Source organism: Anser anser, assembly GCF_964211835.1.
Source record: "Anser anser genome assembly, chromosome: 1".
In the NCBI taxonomy this organism is placed as follows: Eukaryota; Metazoa; Chordata; class Aves; order Anseriformes; family Anatidae; genus Anser; species Anser anser.
In genome coordinates, this window is record NC_139720.1 from 194112381 (window position 1) to 194121533 (window position 9153).

Consider the following 9153-nt stretch of genomic DNA (forward strand, 5'->3'; position numbering starts at 1 on the left):
GCTCACGATAGTTAAGATTTTTCTGCTAATTAAATTTAGTATATTTTTATTATTTTCTGCTGATAGCTAAAACATAAAAATATAGCTATGCTTATTATTCTCTACACCTCTCCCACAAATTACAAGGAATTATAAAATATACATGTACATGTTATTCTATCTATCATACATATATTGTTTGTATCTTTGTCAAAATATATATACAATGAACATAAGCTGCACCCCTTTAGTTTTAGGTTCGTACCACTCCGAGAATCTGATCACAAAAATGGCGACTTGGTTTAATATTTCAGAAAAGACCACAGTAAATGTACAGAAAAGAATGAACATTTTCTGTCTGTGCCACTAGCTATTGAGAGAACATTACCATGGTTTCTTGATTTTACAAGATAGTATTTAAAATTCGGTGTAAAACGTCAGTGCTTCTATTTGGGAACCACGAGATGGCAGCATGGATTAACCATGGGTGGGCTCACCGGTCCTGTTGCCTTTCACTTGTGTGATCTCAGCCGCTTCTGTAGCTTTGTCTATAGCAGAAGGGATACTGTACTGGGAAGACAATACTGAATAGACTGTCTTCGGTGTGAACAGCATAGTTATATTTAAAAATCATCGCCAAATGTAGGTTGAAAATGCATATATATTCTGTAGATCATCTTCCCAGCCAGGAACATGTAGCAGTTTTTATTTCTTCAAATGCATCCTTTTTTCTCATCCTCTGTATCTTGCCCTTTCTCAGAAAGAATTTCTGCTTTCAAAATTTAACCATTATATGCACTAAAAATGGACTCTTTAGACTCTTTTTTTTTTTGTCATTTAAATGACAAATTCTGCAAATATGTGTCTGAGTTAATTGGTAAGTAATCATTGTTGGATTTTTTTTCTGTAGTACAGCCATGTGATTACATGGTAAGTAGAAAAACATTTTTCCCCTAAATGTTGTGTGAGGGGCTGCACTTGTGTTTAAAGAAGAAAGGGGACCCTCTATGTTACACTAGAAAGGGCCAAAAGCAATGTGTGTAGATAGTGAGTGTGTAGGTTTATTGGAAGTATAATTTCATCAGTGATTTCATAGGATTAACAATTGAATCGTCCAGTTTCTAAGGTTTACACAAGGTAGACAAATAATCTCAAAACATTGTGGTCTAACAGAAAGACACTGGTACACGAGGGAGTGCACTGTACTTGCTCTTAGCTCCTCACCCACAGTTTCTGGCTCATAATATTTTTCTGAAGTATCCCGGGTTTAAGTTATTTATACTACAAAAGCAATCCAACTTTTCAAGAGCATCAGGTATTTTGTTAGCCAGTATGTACTTATTAGTGATTTATAAAATGACCCAATTTGCATAATTTCTGCAGTAATGCTGTTTAGTATTGTCTTCTGTGAATCTTCTTCTATCATTGTTAGTAGTTAATTTTTTACAACAGTATTAGCTGGCTACTATCATTCTAGTAAAAGTTTATGTTTACTCATCTTCAGCTAATGTGTTGCTCCCATCACTGTGCCTAAAATGACGTTTTATGACTAGTTATGGTTGATTGAAACCTATGCTGCTTCTGAAAAGGGGCGTCTTGCCTTTTTCTGGTCCCAGGTATGTTTTTACCATTCCCATGTCACCACTAGTGTTTCTGGAGCCATGCAGTGAGCTGGATCCGTATGTTGCAGTTGCATAACCTTCAGGTGTTTCACAATTCATGCACACATCCTTGCATTTAACAATGCAGTCAGTGGCTGTTCTTACATGGGCATTTCCTCATAGTAACTGTTATCCATTGCTTAAATTCAGCAGCCATAATTTATCTAATTTTCTACTCATGAATTTAATTGCGGAGTGTGCCAGGTGCCTTTTTCTCACCCACCCTGATGGTTAAAACCAACAAACCATCTGTAAATGTAACGGTGGACAGTTTGGTCAGAGGTACTTGTGTTGCATCAGTACTGAAGTTATGCTGCTTTCATTACATTTGTTTTTTTTGTTCTGTCTTGCAACTTGTAAGAAATTTGCCAAATCTGTCTTCAGATATATTAATAGATAAAATATTACATGAAAATTCATAGGTATCAAAGATCTTGATTAAAAGTATTACTGTGATTTTTATAACACACCTTCTACATTTGAAACAAGCTTTCATCCTTTAAAATTCATCTTTCAAGCTTTTTAGTGCGACCATGCCACTGTCCTTTTTTGTTGTCCTTTTTGTTGCAGCTGCTTTGCTGTGCAGGGAAGTGGCAGCCAGAGCTTGGACTGCGAGTTAGCTTTGCCCGTTGTGCTCGGTTAAGACTTCGGGAGCCTAGCAGAGGCGAGGCTGTTGCAGCTCTGCATCTCCATATTCAGCCACCAGCAAGGCTGAGCACGTATTCCCAATTTTATTTACTTTTATTGAGAAGACTTTTTATTGAAAAGACTATGACCACGTAGTATGAATATGAGTATGAAGAAAAGATAGCTGGAACTAAAGACTCCCTAAACAAGTAGAAGACCTTTTTCTGACTTCAGCTTTCAACTTCTGAAACACAGCATTTTTTAGCAAGACACAGAGTTGGACCATAATATAGAACTGAGCATCACAGACAGAGACTGCTGTATTCTGTGAGGTCTGACTAAAGGCTTTTTGTAGGCACTGAGCTTTGTCTGGGGGCTTTTCAATTATATTTATGTATACGTAAATGTCTAAAAGATGTTGACATCTTTCTGAAATGCATGTTACAGATCAGCCACTCTTACGCTCACTGAAAATGAAATTCTGTCTCTAGGCAAACCAAGTTCTCTCTTTGATTTTAAAATCTTAAAGAAACTTGGTTTCCCAGTAAAATTTTTTATCTGAGATTCTTCTTCATGAAATATTCTTTTTAGTCAAAATCTTTGGAATATAAATTACTGTTTAGTTAGTACAGAATAAAATGTGTACGTTCTTAGGTTCTAAACACATAGCTGAGAGGAACATACTGGTGAGTAGGCTTGTAATTTGTTTTTACTCAGTCATATAATGTATCTTTAAGCTGCTCCTTTATCATTTAGATGATTTTAAAATATAGCTCTAAAAACACTAAAGGTACACGGAGCCTTCAGGAAACTTTACTAGAGCCTAAGGAATAGCAGTATTTGAATAACGTGAACCCAACACTGACAAATGCTAAGCAACGCTTTTTGGAAACAAATATTTCAATTGCATACATGCATGTGTATTCCAGAACAACTAGAAGCTCTCCAGGAAAGAAAAAAATAACACCAAACAACAGAGCATGGCTCTGTGCAGCTGCTTCCAGAAACCAAGTGGGATGAGAGACTATATTAATGGTGTTTCCATAGTCTGTGGAATATAATATTGCAGAAAATATTATAATGCACCATGCTGAGAAGACTGCATGTAGTTTTGACTGCCATATATCTGCTCATGCATGGAGGAACAACTCCAGCCATGTTTTACAGAACTTGTTTGTAAGACAGTGAAGACATAGTAACCTGGGCAACCAGATGGTCTGGTTTACAGTCCACAGCGAAGCTTGCAGTGTTGTCCTTTTGTGTATTACTGTCCAAACTAACTGGATCCAGGGTAGTTATACGCATATTGTAACCACATGCCACACTGTAGCATGTTTGTTTTTCAAAGATGAAAATTATTAGCTAGTCAAAATCAGAGGTCTTGGAGGCAAAGGCTTAAGAGAAATGTAACCACTCTGTTATGTCTGTGTGGTCTCTTCTTCTGTCAGTAGAGATCATGAATGAAAAATATGCTAAGAGGGACATTTGGTCATGACCTGCGCTGCAACTTTGTGTGCTAAGGCTATGAGTAGCCAGAATGACTCACCTGAAATGGGCAGAGAAAATATTTATTCTATTTCCCTTCAAGGTCTTTCTAGTCAACATCTATGCATTTTACATCATGATGGTTGCTGAGATAAATGCAGTGATCTGGTCCTATGATTAAGAGAACAAACATTCACTGGGATAGTAATACTGATTTTATTTGTTGAACTGGGAAGAATGTGAGATACAAAGCTGTGCCAGGGGAGGTCCACACTGGACATTAGGAAAAAATTCTTTACCGTGAGGGTTGTCACACACTGGAACAGGCTTCTTAGTGAGACAGTTGATACCCCTTTGTAGATGGAATTACCCTAGAGACACATGGTTCTGCCATGACCTTCATCAAATAAGCAATATTGTCATATGCCTAACTTTAGGACTATGAAAAAATTTCTTCTATCAGTTTGCATCTTTGAAGCTAAAAGGGCCATTCGTATCTCTAAGTTAGGTATTCATGTTTAAATATTTCGTTTAACTGGAAGCTATGATTTTTGTATAGTGTACCTGATTTTCATTTCATTAGTTAGTTTGTCTGTAAAGGCACATTCAGGGTCTGGAATAGTGATTATAAATTTGTGAATCTCACTTTTGTTTTTAATCAGTTTCTGGGCATTTCCCCATTTTGATTTCCATGTTGCAAAGGCTGAGGGCAGGCACATCAGAGGAGATGCTAGATAAAAGACCTGAAATGTGAGAGTAGGTCAAATACCATGGGGAAGCTGAAATTCTGTTAGTCTCAGTGCATTTAGCTTTATCCATTGGGGATGAGACTTATCAGATACTACATGTGACATCAAATCTGTCAGCTCCCCTTATTTCCCTTTTGGATTTTAGTAGTTCTTATTTCAACAGTCAATGGTGCTAGAGCTGGTGCTGTATACTCTCTTACATACCTAGTTTTCAAACAGAAACTGTGTCAAATTTTCATTTGTTTTAATTTGTGGGAGACTGGCCATTGTAAAATCAATTTGAGAACATAAAAGGAACCTTTCCTTAATAGGAAGAACATCTCTAAGAACAATCTGAACACGTGATGATAAATGTTTTCATCTCTTGAAGCAACCAGGAAATTAAAAATTCTTGAAGTTAAAATTGTCCTGTATTTTTCAGATTCGGAAATGAGGATTCACTTGGACAAATGCTTTTGCATTATTAATTAATTCTCGATTTCTTCAATAAATATAATTGTGTATTTATGCATGTGTGAATTTGCTTTTGTAGAGGACTAAATTGTGAGAAGATTATAAGAATCACACCTATGCAAGATAAAAGTGAAAGCCTCAGCAGTACTCTTTTAGTATCTGTACAGAAACAGAGTTTCGGCAGTTCAAGATGCAAGTATGCAATGAGACTCCCTTCACAGTAGATTTTTCAAAATATGATTTACCACACGTATAAATAAGCCTCTCAGCCATCACAGTGGGCTGCTCAGTTTTGGCCTCTCCTACTGGAATTCTCCGGAAGTCAAAACCACTAGCTTCCTTGTCTTTCATAACCAACACATAAAATAGTTGATTTCTTAATAAGGCATTTAGAGGATTTACTAGTTAGGATTCTTCATAATGCACTGAAAATTGGGGATTGATGAAGGGAGGGTAAGGACTATACCAATGGTTAATAAAGTCGTGTCTGATGGTTTTGAGCTTGGATATTGAAACTCATGAAATGAGAGTTCAGTAAAGTAATCCTCCAGTAACTCCTTGTATGACCTCGAACAAGTTAGTTATTCTGTCATCAACTCCCTTTGTGTATTTCGGTTGTTTTGTGATGTTTTGTCCAAAACTGTAAACAAAGGAGTTGGATGGTTAGTAGGAGTGGTAATACCCATGGGAAATATCACACACGTTTGGTTCTAAATTCTGTTGCTTTACCAATAGAAGTGATGTTGCTTAACTGGAACAGGATTACTTCCCTGTTCCACACCCATTCCAGTCCCTGGCATTGTAATTACTATCAATTCTGCCTATGCTAGGAAAGGTATTTATGTGTTTTACTAGAAGGTAAATGTCTTAAGGTTTTTGTGTTATTCATATGTAAAGGAAAAAAAAAAGTAATGAAATCAGTGACAAAAGGAAAGTGAGAATCTAAAAAGACTGCTAGGCAAGTGAGGCATATTCTCAGGACTGAGAGCATTTTAATTTTAAATCTGTCACTCCCTACATAAAGTGTATTAAAAACACAATGAACACTATGTTTGTGGACCCAGAGAAAGCTATGAGTGTATGCCTCTTGTACCTACTGTTCCCAGAAATGATCGTTGCATTGTTCTTTTTTTGGGTGCACATCTGCTGTTTGAGTGTTGCTACTGTGTATACAGCATATGGGAATTAACACACTGAGAGCTTTTGTTGAATCCAAAAAAAAAAAAATCTGTATTTTAAGTTTCACTTTCTAAGTACAATAAGAGAACATGAACAGAAATTCTTTTCATTTACCTTGGCTGGTACTGGTGGCTCCTTCCTCTTTCATGTAGCTGTCATTGTTTTTTTTTTTTTCTGGAATAATAATTGAAATATATGTTTAATAACTTTTATTGGTGAAGAAAACTATTATTTAGTACATTCATAGGATGCTGAGCATGAAATTGAGGTTCATAACTGCAATACGGAACATAAAAGGAAAAATGACTCCAAACCACTTGCAGGAACATACTCTTGTTCTCTGCAGTTGAAGGCAAAGATAAAGATCACTGTGAATGATTAGAAATATACAGAGATTTCCATTGGGAAAAGCTTACATGGGCTGTAACTCTGCAGCTTAGGATGGATGTCGCTGAAGGAACAGAACCTATGATAGTTTTTTGTAGGAAGGCATGATTGCTCATTCCTTCTAAGTAACGTAAGAACCAGAAGGGACGTGATGAAATGATCAAGTGACAGACTTACATTAAGCAAGAAGAAGTACTTTTGAAAACAATCCATAAGTTAACAATAAAAATTAGTTCCTACAGATGGATAAATGTATTAAAATACAATCAGTCAATTTTATGGTCCACAAATTAGACCAGAAGAACTATTAGAAAGGATGATACAGACGTAATCTGTCATAGCTCTTTTAGTCTCTAAGTCCTGATAGCTAGAGAGTCTACTAAAAGAAGCATTATTCTACTGTTGCCCATTTTTATGTCTTTGCTCTAACCAACCATTTATGGCCAAAGCAAGACATAAGGCCACTTTAACAAATTGTCTTTTGGTATGGACCAGTATATCTTTGCTTTTATTTCCATACTAATCGATTCTAACCCTGAGGATCAAATAAAGGCCCAATAAAAATTTAATATTGTGGAGTAATAATGGCATACAGTGCCTGTCTTTTTGGAGAACTAAATTCAACCATGGCAAGATGATTCAGCATACATACCATAAAATCTATACATGCTTATTTCAGATATGTGATTAGTTTTAGATGTATGTTTTAAATCCATTTATGATAACAGTGTTTAAGAAGTTATACATAATCTATTTGATAGCATGAGTAAAATACATTTTGAGTGAAAAAAATCCCAATTAAAATTTTCATTGATATCTTAACTTTAGCAGCGATGACACTGTTTGAGCTGAGAATGGGAAAAACTTTCCTTTACATGAAGATACAATCCTTCCACTGTAGTCTGATGGAAAGCAGTGAGAAATTTTGAAGAGCAATTAAAAGAACAATTTGAAGAGCAATTAAAAGAATTAAAAGGCCTATACTTCCTATACCAGGCATTCTGGCACCTTAATTCAGACAAGAGCTTGTTTGTGAATACTTATCATGTGTCTCAGATTTGTACCATTCCACAGAATATTTAATGAGAATTTATGACATACATTAATCACAAGACAAAAACCTCAAGATTTTCCAGTGTCTGTCTTGTGTGAAGGAAAGGCTTTGCTGGATTTTCTCTCTATGTTGCTTTCTCCATTTCTACAGTCACACTTGTCAGGCTGAAATAATATGTGGAAGCTCTTCCCTCTAAATCACATATATTCCAGGGCTCACCGGATTTCTAAATGGAAAATACAAAACCTGTTCTTCCAAACTGAACCACATACACAGCCAGATTGGAGCACACAGAAGTGGCTGGAACAAGGAGAAAAGCAAATCCAAACTTTTCAAGCAGGCCTTGATTAAAATAATGGAAAATACCAGGAAATCAGAAATGCTAGAAATTCCTCTGAGTACATTTCCATGTATTTACAAAGGGGCTCAGTCACATTCCAGGCAAAGCTGATCAGTTCATCCCTGGCCAGTTTTTTTCAGTCTTCCCAAACAGGTCACCAACAATTCTGGATACGTTTAGAACCCCAGTCAAGTTGTTCTTATCCTGGAGTTGCTAATGAATCCAAGAAAGAGCCAAACGTTTGGCTTGAAAGCTTATGGTTTTTATTTATTTATTTATTTTACTTAATTTTATTTTATTTTTACTTTTTTTTTTTTCAGTCAAGAGCTCTTAAAAACCACCCTTCCTAGATGGAGTTCTGTGTGGACTGTTCAGTTGCGGCATCTCATTAAGTAGGACAGGTTGGTTCAGCAGTTTCTGGATGTGGACTTGAAGGAAGATTATTGCCAAAGTGAAAGAAAGGAGATATGAAAGAAAAGACTAAGGAGAGAAAATCTGATAAAAAAATGTATTAATCCCTGCCCAAAATACTCTGTTGAAAATTTTACCTGGTTTTATTTACCTTGTTTATTGTTTTCTGTTAACGTAGCAGTAGAAGCTCTTCTTAGAACTGGTAAGACCTTGTAAATTTTGTTAAGACTTGAGGCCAATAAAAACATTGTATTTTCTGGGTTCCCTGTAGTAGTATGAAAAGGTTTGGCTTCAAAAGGAGTACCAACTTTTATAGATAATCCAGTTAAACTATGTCACTCTGCATTAAAACATTTACCTCAGGCTGGGAAGAAGTGAAGATGGCAAAACAACAGTATGGCTTCATCAGATTCCTCCTGGAAGATTCACAGTGACATCACAAGAAATGTTTTGAAAACATTTACAAGCCCTACTTGTGAATAAACTGACAAGAATGACATAGGACCCAGCGAAGAACAGATTACTGTCTCTCTGCTACTTGTGATCACGTCTGTCATGTTTATAAGCACATGGATTCCTAGACGTTTGCAATGTGGACATGATTCATTGGACCATCCTCTTGTAATTAGTGAAGAGGAACAGGCACTTTTAGAATACTGGTCTTTGACTTCTCAAGGAGATGTTTAAAGCAAAACAGATGAGTCACACTGCCTATCCTTCTCTGTTGACCATAATGGGAACTTGCAGAGACTAGCTGAGATAGAGACATCTGCGTTACAAACTTTAGCTGAATCCCACCCAAATGGTTCTGTCTATTAATGTGCCTAG